Genomic DNA, 16,909 nt, shown 5'->3' on the forward strand with positions numbered 1-16,909 from the left:
AAACTGTGTTGGGATTTTCCCGAAGAGGAGGGATGAAGCAGTAGGAGAACCAAGCAAACTCTCGTCTTCAGCACCTACACACACAAAAGCAAATACTTGCACCAAACACTGCCAAGAGGGTTGTCAATCCCCTTGAACTCGTTACTTGCAAGGATTAATTCTGATAGTGATAGATAGATAAAAAATAAAAGTAAAATAAAAAGAGTAAAATTGTAGCAAAGTATTTTTGTTTTTAATAATATGGTAAAAATAGATCCGGGGCCATAGTTTTCACTAGAGGCTTCTCTCTCGAACACATAGCATATGGTGGGTAAACAAATTAGTATTAGGCAATTGATAGAAAAGTGCATAGTTATGACGTATACATGGCAATGATCATGTATATAGGCATCACGTCTATGACATGTAGACCGACTCCTGCCTGTATCTACTACTATTACTCCATCAATCGGCCGCTATGCAGCATGCATCTATGGTATTAAGTTCATGAAAAATAGAGTAACGCTTTAAGCAAGATGACATGATGTAGATAAAGTAAACCCAATCAATATGAATAAACCCAGTCATTTTACCCTTAATGGCAACAACTGTTGGAAATGTGTCCCAGAGGCAATAATATTTGTATTATTATATTTCCATATTCATAATTATAGAGTTTATTTTTTTTTTTGCTATAACTGCTATGATCTTGGAATATGTGATTTAGTGGAAAACTCATATGCACGTGTGGAATGATAAACAATAAAATAAAAGATTACTAGTCTCGCCTCTAAGACTAGCTCAAGTGTTGTTGATAATCACGTTTTTTATATCTTAGGATATCGTTAAGTGTAATGATAATCCTAAAACAACATTGAGATTATGACGTTGGAAGAATGATTATATTGAACTGACCCAATCTTGTTTGTTATTATGACGCCTGAATATTTAAGCTACAGTGAACCTCAGCTAATGATGCCACGTCACCTCGATTACTGTTGCTAATCTCGCGTTAGTTCAAAATGATTCAAATTCAAATTTTAATTAAAGGCAAACAACGAAATTTTCAAACAATAAAAATAAAATGTTCGGGTACTGCCAAATAATGCATAGGTAATTTAGGAGGATAAACCACACTTTTATAAGATGTTTAAATACTCAAATGTGAATGAAACAATGGCTTAACCAATTTAATGAATGCCTCTTATTATTTATAAAATGTTAAACTATTTTGAATAGTTACCCAAATTAATGTGGTAGTAGTAAATATAGTAATACTAATCTAGGAACCGTTAGTTTATTTTATAAAACTATAACCATTAAAGAAATAAAAGAAAGCAGGAAAGAAAAAAAAGTAAAATAAAAAGTTAGGAGAAAGTCTAAAGCTGCACTGTGCACTGTAGCCCATTGCTACAGTACACATCCAGCCCACTAACCCCCTTATCTCCTACCTCCTGTTCACGCGCCCCGTTGGACGGCCGTGCGTCGTCCGTGGCCGCGGGAGGCCACACGCCGGCCATCCAGCGCCTCCCCGCCGCAGTTAAGAGCACCCCCGAGCCCCCTGGAACCCTAGCACGTTCCTCATCCCCTCCTCTCGCCCCTCTCCTCCCCACAGCGCAGACCCGCCGCCGCCGTTGCCATGGGCTGCCTCCCCGCCGCGCTCCCCGTCGACCCTGCGCCCTTGTAACACGTCAAGAAGCTCTGTGGTGCTCCCCTGCTTTGACTAAGCCGCTGGATCGGAGCCAGGAGGTCACCACGACGACGCGCGCGTCCACTTCCTCGCCTTCGGCCGCCGTCGTCCTCCCCGTCGATTAGCTCCGCCCCGACCCCCTCCGGCTTCAACGAGCGGCTCCCCGTCACCGATGTGAGCGCCGCTACATTTCCCCCCTCCCCTGAACTCGTCCCTCCGTCTCCTACTATCACCACCGTAGTTCGTCGCCGTCGTTGCACTCACTGTCGTCGCCTCCTCCTGGTCGGCCAAGCACGTGTGCGTGCTCAGGACCTCGCGGCGATGCCGTTCGTGTCCTCGAACCCCTGTGTCGTGTCCCACAGCCACGACCCCGAGCTCGGTCGAGCTCCGGTCACCGCCACGCTCCGCCGGCTCACCCGAGCTCCCCCGCGCGCGCCCGCAAGCTCCAGCCACCTCATGGCCGGCTCCGGCCGCTGCTAGTTCTCCTGCTACTGCCGCGCTGCCGCCTGCAGCTCGTCTTGGCCGCACCTCCGCGCGTCAGCCCGCGCATGTGGTCGCCGCCCCCATGCCGCTCGTTGCTCCCGCGCAGCCCCGCACCCTTGTCCAGCCACCCGCTTGCTGTACTGCTGCTGCTACTAACTACTGTAGATGCAACTAGCTTTCCCAATATTACATTGAGTAACCCCCTGGACTGCCCCTAAACAGCCACTAAACAACTACTAACAGGAGCAAAAATATTATGTGAAGGTAGTATATTTGACAAACTTCATTTTATCCCACTGGACCAAATCCATTCGATGCATGGTTTAAGTCCTATGAAAATCACAAAATGTTATCTTCTGTTAACAGAAAACAGATTCAACCTCTAGCATTGTATGTGTGTGTTGTGTGAGTGCACGTGTGTGCGGCCGGCCCAAACTAGTTAGGTCTAATTTAATTAGCTAGATTAGTCCTAGAATTAATTCTGCTGTTTAGTTAGTATCAGTTTAGTGCTAGATTAGCCTAATAGCCTATGACATGTGGCCCCATTCTAATCTAGACACTAATTTAATTTAGATGCCTATGACATGTGGGCCATACCTCACCTTTTGACCAGTCAAAGTAAAATGGTTGACCAGCCCCTCGGGTCCCACTGTCATACAAATAGGCTAGTGTAACACTACGTAACAAATGCACATTCTGCCTTCAATTCGATTTAGACAATTTCAGTAATTCTAGAAAATGAATTAAAACTTTGGAAAATCATAGAAAATAATCCGTAACTCGGATGAAAAAACTTTGTACATGAAAGTTGCTCAGAACGACGAGACGATTCCGGTTACGCAGCTTGTTCGTCCGCTACACATCCCTAGCATAGCAAACACGCAACTTTCCGCCTCCGATTCGTCTGTCCGAAAACGCGAAACACCGGGGATACTTTTCCGGATGTTTCCCCCCTTCGCCGGTATCACCTCCTACTACGTTAGGTCACCTCTAGCACCGTGTAATGCCATGTTACACTTTGTGATACTTTGATTGCTCTGTTATTTATTGTCTTCCCCCTCCGTTACTTCTTTCCGGTAGACCCCGAGACTGCCGTCGACCCCCAGTTCCACTACGGTGTTGACGACCCCTCCTTCTCGGCTGAGCTTCCAGGCAAGCCCTCCCCCCTTATCACCAGATATCGCCTATTCTTCTCTATACTGCTTGCATTAGAGTAGTGTAGCATGTTACTGCTTTCGGTTAATCCTATTCTGCTGCATAGCCTGTCATTGTTGCTACAGTTGTTACCTTTACCTGCTATCCTAATTGCTTAGTATAGGATGCTAGTGTTCCATCAGTGGCCCTACACTCTTGTCCGTCTGCCATGCTATACTACTGGGCCGTGATCACTTCGGGAGGTGATCACGGGCATATGCTATATACTTTATACTATTACATTACTTATGATACTGTTCGGAGATGGGGGCTGAAGGGGCAGGTGGCTCCATCCCGGTAGAGGTGGGCCTGGGTTTCCGACGGCCCCCGACTGTTACTTTGTGGCGGAGCGACAGGGCAGGTTGAGACCACCTAGGAGAGAGGTGGGCCTGGCCCTGGTCGGCGTTCGCGGATACTTAACACGCTTAACGAGATCTTGGTATTTGATCTGAGTCTGGCCATTTGGCCTATACGCACTAACCAACTACGCGAGAACAGTTATGGGCACTCGGCGTCGTGGTATCAGCCGAAGCCTTCGTGACGTCAGCGACTGAGCGGCGCGCGCCGGATTGGACTGGAACGCCTGCTAGGCTAGGTCTGCTTCCGGCCGCCCTCGCAACGTGCAGGTGTGCAATGGGCGATGGGCCCAGACCCCTGCGCCATAGGATTTAGACCGGCGTGCTGACCTCTCTGTTGTGCCTAGGTAGGGCTGCAATGTGTTGATCTTCCGAGGCCGGGCATGACCCAGGAAAGTGTGTCCGGTCGAATGGGATCGAGCGTGTTGGGTTATGTGGTGCACCCCTGTAGGGAAGTTTATCGATTCGAATAGCCGTGTCCCTCAGTAAAAGGACGACCCGGAGTTGTACCTTGACCTTATGACAACTAGAACCGGATACTTAATAAAACACACCCTTCCAAGTGCCAGATATATGTTGGGGAACATAGCAGAAATTCAAAATTTTCTACGCATCACCAAGATCAATCTATGGAGTACTCTAGCAACGAAGGGAAGGGGAGTGGATCTACATACCCTTGTAGATCGCGATGCGGAAGCGTTGTAAGAACGCGGATGAAGGAGTCATACTCGTAGCGATTCAGATCGCAGTTGATTCCGATCTAAGCACCGAAGAACGGTGCCTCCGCGTTCAACACACGTGCAGCCCGGTGACGTCTCCCACGCCTTGATCCAGCAAGGAGAGAGGGAGAGGTTGGGGAAGACTCCATCCAGCAGCAGCACGACGGCGTGGTGGTGATGGAGGAGCGTGGCAATCCCGCAGGGCTTCGCCAAGCACCGCGGGAGAGGAGGAGGAGGGAGAGGGGTAGGGCTGCGCCGAAAGAGAGACGTTCTCGTGTGTCTTGGGCAGCCCAAACCTCAACTATATATAGGGGGGAAGGGGGCTGCGCCCCCCTCTAGGGTTCCCACCCCAAGAGGAGGCGGCCAGCCCTAGATCCCATCCAAGGGGGGCGGCCAAGGGGAGGAGAGGGGGGCGCCACTAGGGTGGGCCTCAAGGCCCATCTGGACCTAGGGTTTGCCCCCTCCCACTCTCCCATGCGCTTGGGCCTTGGTGGGGGGCGCACCAGCCCACCTGGGGCTGGTCCCCTCCCACACTTGGCCCACGCAGCCTTCTGGGGCTGGTGGCCCCACTTGGTGGACCCCCGGGACCCTCCCGGTGGTATCGGTACATTACCGATATCACCCGAAACTTTTCCAGTGACCAAAACAGGACTTCCCATATATAAATCTTTACCTCCGGACCATTCCGGAACTCCTCGTGACGTCCGGGATCTCATCCGGGACTCCGAACAACATTCGGTAACCACGTACATGCTTTCCCTATAACCCTAGCATCATCGAACCTTAAGCGTGTAGACCCTACGGGTTTGGGAACCATGCAGACATGACCGAGACGTTCTCCGGTCAATAACCAACAGCGGGATCTGGATACCCATGTTGGCTCCCACATGTTCCACGATGATCTCATCGGATGAACCACGATGTCGGGGATTCGATCAATCCCGTATGCAATTCCCTTTGTCTATCGGTATGTTACTTGCCCGAGATTCGATCGTCGGTATCCCGATACCTTGTTCAATCTCGTTACCGGCAAGTCTATTTACTCGTTCCGTAACTCACATCATCCCGTGATCAACTCCTTGGTCACACTGTGCACATTATGATGATGTCCTACCGAGTGGGCCCAGAGATACCTCTCCGTTTACACGGAGTGACAAATCCCAGTCTCGATTCGTGCCAACCCAACAGACACTTTCGGAGATACCTGTAGTGCACCTTTATAGCCACCCAGTTACGTTGTGACGTTTGGTACACCCAAAGCATTCCTACGGTATCCGGGAGTTGCACAATCTCATGGTCTAAGGAAATGATACTTGACATTAGAAAAGCTCTGAGCAAAGGAACTACACGATCTTGTGCTAGGCTTAGGATTGGGTCTTGTCCATCACATCATTCTCCTAATGATGTGATCCCGTTATCAACGACATCCAATGTCCATGGTCAGGAAACCGTAACCATCTATTGATCAACGAGCTAGTCTACTAGAGGCTTACTAGGGACATGGTGTTGTCTATGTATCCACACATGTATCTGAGTTTCCTATCAATACAATTCTAGCATGGATAATAAACGATTATCATGAACAAGGAAATATAATAATAACCTATTTATTATTGCCTCTAGGGCATATTTCCAACAGTCTCCCACTTGCACTAGAGTCAATAATCTAGTCCACATCACCATGTGATTAACACTCATAGGTCACATCACCATGTGACCAACATCCAAAGAGTTTACTAGAGTCAACAATCTAGTTCACATCACTATGTGATTAACACTCAATGAGTTCTGGTTTGATCATGTTATGCTTGTGAGAGAGGTTATTTAGTCAACGGGTCTGAACCTTTCAGATCCGTGTGTGCTTTACAAATATCTATGTCATCTTGTGGATGCTACCACGCGCTATTTGGAGCCATTTCAAATAATTGTTCTACTATACGAATCCGATATACTACTCAGAGTCATCCGGATTAGTGTCAAAGTTTGCATCGACGTAACCCTTTACGACGAACTCCTTTTCACCTCCATAATCGAGAAAATCCTTAGTCCACTAGATACTAAGGATAAGTTCGACCGCTGTCATGTGATCCATTCCCGGATCACTATTGTACCCCTTGACCAACTCATGGCAAGGCACACTTCATGTGCGGTACACAGCACAGCATACTGTATTCGAGCACTTGTATTCGAGCCCTCGAGGCCCCTGGCTTGTATTATGATGCTTGTATGACTTATTTATGTTTTAGAGTTGTGTTGTGATATCTTCCCGTGAGTCCCTGATCTTGATCGTACACGTTTGCGTGCATGATTAGTGTACGATTGAATCGGGGGCGTCACAGTTATGAATTGAGTTAATATCGTTTGCATTCAACTGTAATAACACGGAGTGTTAACTTGTGATATTTATCCTTAGACCATGAGAGTATCATGGTCACTTCTTACCGTAAGGTGCGCTTTGGGGTTGCTCAAACGTCACCTATAACACGGTGATCATAACGACAACTTACAGGTTCATCAGAAAGTTTGACAAGTGACTGGATAGCTCGAGAGTGGGATTTGCTCCTCTGATGATGGAGAGATATCCTTAGGGACCTCTCGGTGTGACGGCATCAATCATCGTCTGGCCAGACACACGTGACTTCGTCACGGGGATACCGGAACACAATAACGAGAAAGAAGAACAAAACTGGTAACGAGGATTTTGGTATAACGAACATAGTGATGATTCGGGAGGATACCGATGCATCCCGGGTTTTGTGAAGTATCGCGAAGCAAAGGGAACATCACATGATAACCAAAGGTTCACTTGAATATTATTTGTCTGCTCATAGGGACCGACACGGACGTCCACGGTCCCGCTGCCGGTCATTGAACGAACGGTTCCGTTCATGAGTTAACGAACCTATGGAGTCACAAGCTGAAGGCAATCACAATCTCCTGAGTGTTAGTAGGACGGGAGTCATGAGAATATATTGGTGGAATTGTTTCATAAATATTCAGAATAGTTCCAAGAGGATCCGGAAGCGTTTCGGGGTCATCGGAAGGGTTTCAGAGAGTATCGGGTAATATCGGGTATTACCAATAAATAATATATAGGTGGGAAATGTTTTCAAAGATGTTAAAAATATATATAATGGTCTATAGGTAATTAGAACATTTTATATTTGATTTAAATATGAACGAGCCTTAAAAGGCCAAGAGGTTGAAGGAAACTTGGGCCACAAGGGCCCAAGTAGGAAGGCACCTCCCTTTCCTTGTGGGGGGGCGAATTGGACAAGGGGGGACTTTCCCCCCTTGGTAGATGCCCACTCCTCCTTCAACCTATATATACTAGGGGTTTTGCTCCATGGTTCATACAAGTTTTGGAGCCTCCTCTAGTTCTTCTAGTTCATGTTCTAATTGGTCCTGGTTGACTAAGAGCTTGGCTAATCCTCTTGTCCTGATAATTAGAAGCCCAGTGTGATTCTAATATCCTTCATCTAATTCTCCGGCAACGATTAGCTCTGGACGGTGAAGCGCTGCCGGATCGTGAAGGTTGCATGCTTGCAACCAAGTAGAGAGGTCGTGCTTTCGATCTTTGGTTCGAGGGATCATTCGTAGGCGGTACGAAGGATCATTCATCGATGGTTAGAGGGACTCCAAATACGATCTACACCGACACGTTCTTCTTCTGCTACAACTCGGTGACGGTAACGATCGTTATCCCAGCCCGTTATGCATCTTTATATTGATCTTGGGTGATCGTAGGTGCGAAATTTTTGTTTTCTACTACGTTTGCCAACAGTGGCGTCATGAGTTGTTTTATGAGTAGATGCAGGTTGCGATCTAGATCACATGTGATTGTGAGGGTTGATGTTCTTGCTATGCTTCCCTCGAGTGTTGCCTTGGTTTAATTCATTGACGGGATGGTGTCGCTTCTTACAAGGTTCTACAATCGATCGGCTCTGGCTATCGACGATCTACTAACCGTTCCTTTGGCTTCACCATAGTTGAGAATAGTGAACCGTCACGTATACAAGAGGGTGATGAAGATGGATGATCTTCTAGGGGGTCACGCGTATTGACGAAGTTTAGTGTGGGGCTAGAGATTTTTTATCAAGTCTCTTGTTTCACACACCCCGAAACTTAATCTAGCATCAAGAATCATCAACTTAATTGTGGGCGTAGGTAGCTAGTGTTACTTGTTAAAACTGATTAACCACGTAACTAAAATTTTGCTAAAACTGATTAGAGGACGTCTAACTTGGTTTTGCATGGTATGCATATGATGTGGTATAGCCTTCATCCTAATAATGAGTTTATGTATGAGATGGTTATATGTTGTAATGTTAAGTGGCCTGCACATCAAGGCATGATGGTCGGAACCACGAGATTGCCACATTAATGTAAATATCATAGAGATAGCTACAGGTTATAGGTGATGATGGAAAACCGTACATGAAGGACCCCAACGAGGAGAAGGTGTACAAGGCACGGGACGAGGAGCTATAATTTCGTGCCACGGCAGAATTTCTGAATTTGGTCGCCACGGCAACGTGTTCTAAAATTTCCGCCATGGCAACATTTTTGAAACGGTTGCCACGGCAACGAAATAATGGCCATCACGACGCTTCAACTGGAGATTGAAGATGATCATGAAGATTTCCGACGCCCGGGGTTGTACCATATCATGCTTTTATGAACTGCCTGAGATGTTTATGCCTTTTGTTGTTTGCACCCTTTGATTGCAAAGTAATCAGTTATTAGGGTGATCTCTCACAGTAAATATCAAGTAAAAAGTGCTCTTCCTAGTGTTGCAGCCTTCTACGGCATTCTAGCATCTCGAGGTTCGTCATGTCCACATGAGTTCAAACGAGGTGAGAGATGTAAGACGGAGATGGTCAAACCACATGTGCAGATAGCACTCGGTTGTCTTGAAGTTCTAGCAGAATCGTTTTGAGCTTGGAGCACACAGCATCGAAAGATGAACAAGAGTCATATGGTGATATGATCGGCAATAGATTGCCCACCAGTCAAAATTCTGGTCATGAGTGATGTCCACATCAATGGCTGAGAACTAGATTTGGATCTTGAATCACTCACTATTAATTATGAGAGATATTATTTGAGTGGGAGTACACTTCATATTGTTAAAATTATAACAACTTAGTGCAAGGTTTAATTATGATAATGTCTAAATAATTATGTGTCTATCGTTGTAGATAAATTGCTCGCAATATGTTCAACTTAGCCCCTATGTTAGAGAAAGAAAAGTTGGCTGCTAATGGTGGAAACTATGCGGATTGGATCCGGAACCCGAGATTTGTTCTCGGGAGTGCTAAGAATATGTGCAGGATCAACCCCTGGGTGATGCTCCCGGAAAGGATGCAACGCCAGAATAAGTTGCTGCTTATGCTGCTCATATTGATGACTACGATTCAGTCCATGCCTCATGTTAACTTGCATGGATCCTGAGCTACATAAGAATTTTGAACGTTCCACTACTCAATTCATAATTGCGTCACTGGAAGTTCTGTACAAGAAACAGGCAAGGACCGAATGTTTTGAATTAACCAAGGCCTTGATTGAATGCAAGATGAAAGAGGGTTCCTCAATGAGTGAGCATATAGTAAAGCTTGCTCTATGTTGATTGTTGATAGACTGGCTTCTCTAGAATTTGGAATTCCAGCAACACTCTGTACAGATATTGTGCTTGCTTCACTCCCACCATCTTACAATGGCTTTACCATGAATTGCAACATGAATGGGATGGAGAAATGTGCAAATGAGTTGTTTGCTATGCTCAAAACGGCGGAAGCTGGAATTGAGAAGAACAAAACAGTGTTGATGGTCAACAAGACCACGAGTTTCAAGAAGAAGGGCAAGTCCAAGAAGAAGAAATCTACTGAAGCCGGTAAGACCGAGTCTCAGAAGAAGAACAAGGGCGGAGCCTCGAAAGATACTGAATGTTTCTATTGCAAACAGAAGGGACACTAGAAGCGTAATTGCAAGAAGTGTTTGGCGGATAAGAAGAACGGTTTTTCGGGTAAAGGTATAATAGTTATATAGAGTTAATGTTATTGTACTCATAAAATTTTGTATGTCATAAGTATTTGATACTAATCGGTTGCTCTCATTTTGCAAACTGACACAGGGACTACAGAGAGCTCACAAGGAGAGAAGAAATGAAGTCATGATACAAATCGGGAATGGTGATGGGATCGCTAGTGAAAGACCGTCAAAGTCATGTCTTTAGTTTATCATCAAGATTTATCTTAGAACTAAAATATAGTTATTTTACTTCAGAGTTTTGTAATGCATTATCCTATGAATTATGCGATGGATATTCTTATAAGTTTTAAACAATAGTTGTTCAGATTGTTATGAGAATATGGTTTTTGATTAAACCTTTATTTTGAGATGGTTTATTCATGGTAAATCTTGAAGTCTATGATTTATAACATTAAAGCTAAACGTCTTGAGAAGACTGATGAAACCACTTGTGTATGACACCACATAGTTATATCAGATAATTGATCTTCATATAAATGAAGCATAAAAATCTTTTATTTCAATTGACTAAATACATTACATCCAATGGATATAACAGAGTGTGGCAGAAAATTATATTTCATCAAAAGTTACGAGTAAATGTAATTTACTTGATAAGAACTGAAATATTTAAAATAGTTCAAAGAAATTTGGGATGAAGATATAATATCATTATGACATAAGATAAAAGGAATCTTCTTTTATGAAGAACTATATCTAAGTCATAAGTTTAGCAAGAAATTGAATAATTGTGTTATTACCGATCTGCTCTTATTAAATTTTGAGGGTTTATGAATGAAACAATATTATATTTACTAAACAGGTGTAGTATCTAAGAGAGTCTGAAAAAACTATAAAGAGTTATAGAATATTTCAGACTATTGCTTGATTGTAGGTTTTATATTTCTCACACAAAATTCTAAGTACAAAAATGTTTTTCAAGAGGATGTATAGGTTTACTCATTGAAGGAGTAAGTGGGAGAATGATAGAGCTTATTGAGATTGTTGAATCCCTGGCTTAAGTTAAAGAAGAGTAAACCAGAAAGGTTTTGGAATAATTTTGTCTGCAAAAGTAAGCAATAGAATCTACTACACATGATGTAGAAGCTTCAGTTAAGACTGTAACAAAATGCAAAGGTCGGGAAAGATTATCAAATCTACTGAATATTTCATCTTAAATAAGTATGAAATATGTGCAGTACAAGAAAGTAGTGATGGCGCCCAACTAAGATATGTATTACTCATACCATTTAAAATCCAAAGTGAAGTCCATATGCGAGGAACAAGTTTTGAACTAGGAGAAACCTTCAGATAGTGTATAAATGGATCTTCAATTACTCATGTATAATGATCCTGAAAATATAATTTTACAAAAGAGTTTTGTAGGATTGGAAGAATTGATCTTCTTATTAGTAGCAATACTAAAAGACATAAATGGATTACAATGGTGAGTGTTGTATATTGATATCTGGCAGATGAGTAACAAAACTAAATTTGAAAGAGATTTCAAAATAGGATGTATATGAGATACAACCAAAAGGTTTAGTTCAGAATAACGGAATGATATAAATATTTCAAAGCCATGTGTATGATCTGAAATAAAGTATCAAGTAGCTAGAAATTTGAAAAAATAATTGGATAAGAAATTTATCAAAAGACTTGTGGATACAAGAAGTTTAGTGGGAACTATGATATTTATGATCTTACATATGTATGACATATTACTTGATCAAAATAATATAAAGTATACTAGCACAAAGAAAATGTTTCTAAAACACTTAGAATTATTTGGCTCTGAGAACACGGGCACAAAAGGAATCCGGATTATCAATTAATCTCAAAGCCTGTTTCGCGAGCAGGGCTAGGTTAAAACAATGAATATCTCGAAACCCCATTCCACCTTCTTTCCTTGGCACACACAACTTCCACCACACAAATCAGTGCATTCTCCTCGGATTATAACCGCCACCCCGCCAATAATGCGATATCGCGTCTGTAAGTCCTTTACAAATCTATTTTGAAATTTCGAAAATCGATATTGCATAAGATGGTATAGCATGTACAATTGATATGAGTAGCAATTCCTTTCCTCCTGTTGAAAGTTGCCTTTCCTTCCATCCCATAATTCTTTTCATAACTTGATCCACCAAAAACTTGAAACAACCCGTCGTATCTAGACCCACGTAGGATGGTAAGCCTAGATAAGTATTCGATAGTGCCTCGGTCATTATATTCAAACTGCTGCAAATTTGTTCCTTCATCTCAACTCTAGTATTAGGACTAAATAAAATAATTGACTTGTCCACACTAGCCTTCTGTCCTAAAGCGGCACAACATGATGCGATAATTTCTTTCAGGCAGTCGGCATTCTCAGTATTGGCCTTCATCAGGATTAATGAATCATCTACAAATAATAGATTAGTGATGACTGGTGCTTCCCAACATACCTTCACTCCCTCAAGCTTCCCTTCTTCCTCAGCTTTATTCAGCAAAGCAGTCAAATCTTCAATACATAACATAAACAAATAAGGCCACAATGGATCGCCTTGTCGCAAGCCTCTAGACGGTTTAAAAGTTTTTGTTTCTTCTGATTAACTGTGAAACAGCTACTATTTAACGTAACATGGATCAAATAGGATTTGCCTGCACAACTCTTGTGCCCCACAAAACCTATAGCTAGCAGACCTGCGTTCTCGCCTGAAGCTTTTCCCACTCTCTATATCTACTGGGCCGGCCCGTTTTCACCTCGGCATCGAGCGAGCGAGGCGACTTTTCCTAGTCGAGGTTTGGTCCATTTTTTCAAAATGAATTTTTTTTTGTTTTTTCTTTTGGTTTTCTTTGTTTCTTCATCGTATTCTTCACTATTCTATTTTTGTTTGTTTTTTCACCTATTTTCTTTGTTTATTTGGTTTTTCTTTCTTTCTTTTTTATTTTATTTCTTTGTGTCTTTCTTGATTTTCACTGTTTTTTTTCTTTATGTCTTTCTTCATTTTCTCCGTTCTTCTTGGTTTCTTTCTTGTTTTTCATCGGTTTTCTTTCATTTCCGTTGTTTCTTTCTTGGTTTCCCTGTTACCATTCTTTTGCATTGATTCATCTATTTTTTTATTATTTTTTTATTTGATTTTTTTATTGGGTTTTTTTTCTCTGCTCCTTTGTTAATTTTCATCGGTTTCTTTTTTGTTCAACACATGTCCACTTCTTTCAATACAAATTTCAAAAACATATTTCATATACACATTTAACATTTTCAAATATGTGATTAACATTTTTTGGAAGTTTACATTATTTTATGTCTACTTTTATCGTACACATTTTACATTTTTTGTTTATACTAAAACATTTATTTAATACACATTGAACATTTCAAATACAAGACTGACATTTTTTAATACATGGTCAACATATTTCAATACATGGTGAACAACTTTTAATGGCAGTAAACATTTTCTCACAAACAATGTACATTTTTCGTGTACGTCGGGAACATCTTTATACACATATTTGACATTTTTTAAATACAGAATCAACTTTTTAGAAACATTGTTTATATCTACTTTTATTTAATGTATGTTGTACAATTTTCTTGATACACCAGGAACATTTTTTAAATCCTGATCAACATTTGTGATACATATTCTTTTTTGCATATAATTTTCTTACATATGACTAAAAAAATCTATACACGTCTATCATTTATTAGAATGCTTTTTTAACATTTTCAAATACTTGATTAAAAAATTCAAATGCTTAACTTTTTTCAGACACATGAGAAACACACATTGTATTTTCACACACATTGTATTTCTTACATTTTTCACATACTTGAGAAACATTTTTGCTATACATATTTAACATTTTTTAAATGCTGGGTTAAATATTTTCATATGGTTTTTTAAGTTTTTTGTCATTTACATATTCATAATATTTGGAAGTATAAACAAAAGCAAAAAAAGAAAACAGAAAAATGTGACAAAAAGAGGCAGTGACCTATGGACTGTGGCCTCGCGCGCGCCTAGGCTTGCCCATCTTGCACTCGCCTTCAACGAGGCTGCCCTACGTCTCGGTAAAAGAGTAGCAAAGTCCTCGGAGAGCTCCTTCTCAGCGCCTTCGGCACCGGCTAAGGAAATCCGAAATCACTAATTAAGGAGTACTCGTTGCAAAGAACACTCCACTTTCCCAGATCGCGACAAGTGGCACACATGCAGCGCGCCACTTGCCGCAACCTAAGAGTTTTCCCTTTTTTCGTAGATCCGTTTATTCAAAACGTTTTATCTTTTAAACCGTGCGTCCAAATCTCGAACCGTTTTCACCATTGGATTTCTCGCGTCGAGATCTTCAAAACTAAATCCCATGTTGATAGGTTTTGACGAACTTTTTTTTTCACGAAAAAAACCGGACGAAAAAACCAAAACCGGGAGCACGGTTTTTTTCCTTTCCGAAAGAGGCACGCCCATGCCTCTCGCGAAATCACACTCGTGCCTCTCGTGGAATCAAAACCGTGACTCTCGTGGAAGGAAAAAAACAGAAAACGCGTTTTTTTCGTTTCCGAGAGGCACGGCCGTGACTCTCGCGAAAGCACAACCGTGCCTCTCGCGGAAGCAAAATCGTGACTCTCGCGAAAGAAAAAAAATAAAAAACGCGTTTTTTTCCTTTCTGAGAGGCACGGCCGTGACTCTCGCGAAAGCACAACCGTCCCTCTCACGGAAGCAAAACCGTGACTCTCGCGAAAGAAAAAAAAACAGAAAACGCGTTTTGTTTTTCCCTTTCCGAGAGGCACGGCCGTGACTCTCGCGGAAGCAAAACTGTGACTCGCGCGAAAAAAACGCGTTTTTGTTTTCTTTTCCGAAAGGCACGGCCGTGACTCTCGCTAAAGCACAACCGTGCCTCTCGCGGAAAAAACCCGTGACTTTCGCGAAAGAAAAAAAAACATGTTTTTTAGCGCAAAAAGAATTTAAAAAAAATTGATCGAAAAGCTAAGGAAGACCGGGGAAAAACCGAAATGTCGAAAAAACCCGGAAAAAACGTTTAAAAAATCAAAAACGCATGCGGAAAAATAAAAAAATAAAATCTGGAGGAAGCGTCCAGAGCGCGACACGTGACGAATGGCTGAGAGCGCGCCAAGTGGCGCTGATGGTTGCGAGGCTCCCGAAAGAGCGCTCGTAACTAGTTGCTCCCAAGGAAATCAGCGCCCACGCACGTCGCACGTCTGGGCCGGCCCAAAACAGCCCACTGCATGCTTGCCTCGCTACAGTCACAAGGATCGTTTAATGCGCTAATAAAACGACGATCGATGTCCTCCTTTTCCGCTACATAGTTTAATTTCAAAATTTTGTGCACTAAAAAATGAATCGCAAATACAAAAAGTATTTTCAAAATTCACAAAAGCAAAAAAATTGTGAATTCAAAAATGTTCACGGATTTTGAAAAAAGGTTCGTGAATTCCAAAAAAATCTTCGATTTGAAAAAGTTTATCAAGTTTGAAAAATATTGCACTGAAATTTATAAAAAGTTCATCAATTTTGAAAAAATATATCATCAATTTTGAAAACATTTCATCAAATTTAATAAAAAAAATCATTGATTTTGGAAAAAGTTAACGGATTTTGAAACAAAAAACTTCATCCATTTGAAGAACATTCATCGAATTTGGAAAAAGTTCCTTGATTGAATAAAAAATCACTAATTCTAAGAAAAAAGTTCATCGTTTTGAAGAAAAGGTTCATGAAATTGAAAAAACAGCGCCAAGCCAGGAAGAAGAAAAAAGAAAAATACAGAAAAATGAAAAACTGAAAAAGGAGAGAAGAAAGAAGAAAGGAGGTTAGTTATCAGTTCAGGACCAGCAGGTGGTTACTGGCGTGTACCTCAATACTAGAGGTTAGTTATCAGTTCATGCAATGTGGCGTGGTGGTTACTGGCGTGTACCTCAATGATAGAGGTCGCTGGTTGGACTCGCCACGGGCGCACAATTTTTTGCATGTCAAGAAAACAAAAAAAAGAGGAAGATGGAACGGCCCAGCGGGAGGTGGTGTGTGCGTCCATTTTGCAACCTGTATATTAACTGGAGCTGAAGCACCAAACAGGAAGCCCCAAAGTCCTCCTAATCAGCGCCCGCTAGCAAACCTGGCGCTCGCACGCATGCCAGCAGGCCAACTTGGCGCTAGCCGCTCGCTCGTTTTGTGAAGTACTCTCTCCGTTCCTAAATATAAATTTTTGTACACATTCCACTAAATGGACTACATACGGAGCAAAATGAATGAATCCACACTTAAAATGCATCTATATACATCCGTATGTGCTTCATAATGAAATCTCTACAAAGACTTATATTTAGGAACGGAGGCCATAATGTAAAATATTTTTTTGACACTACACTAGTGTCAAAATACATCTTACATTATGGGAAGGAGGGAGTAGTTTTTTTTCTGATGTTGGTGTGGTAGGAAAAACTGGCATGTTCT

At 42.2% G+C, this 16,909-nt stretch overlaps 1 long non-coding RNA gene across 1 annotated transcript; it reads left to right on the top strand.

Moving 5' to 3' along the window:
• The first annotated feature begins 1,478 nt into the window (after positions 1-1,478).
• Positions 1,479-10,802, top strand: LOC141041798 (uncharacterized). Its single transcript, XR_012203391.1, has 3 exons — positions 1,479-1,843; positions 3,233-10,452; positions 10,555-10,802. It is a non-coding gene; the product is annotated as an uncharacterized lncRNA (long non-coding RNA).
• The last annotated feature ends 6,107 nt before the right edge of the window (positions 10,803-16,909 follow it).

Source organism: Aegilops tauschii, chromosome 2 (assembly GCF_002575655.3).
Source record: "Aegilops tauschii subsp. strangulata cultivar AL8/78 chromosome 2, Aet v6.0, whole genome shotgun sequence".
Taxonomy (NCBI): Eukaryota; Viridiplantae; Streptophyta; class Magnoliopsida; order Poales; family Poaceae; genus Aegilops; species Aegilops tauschii.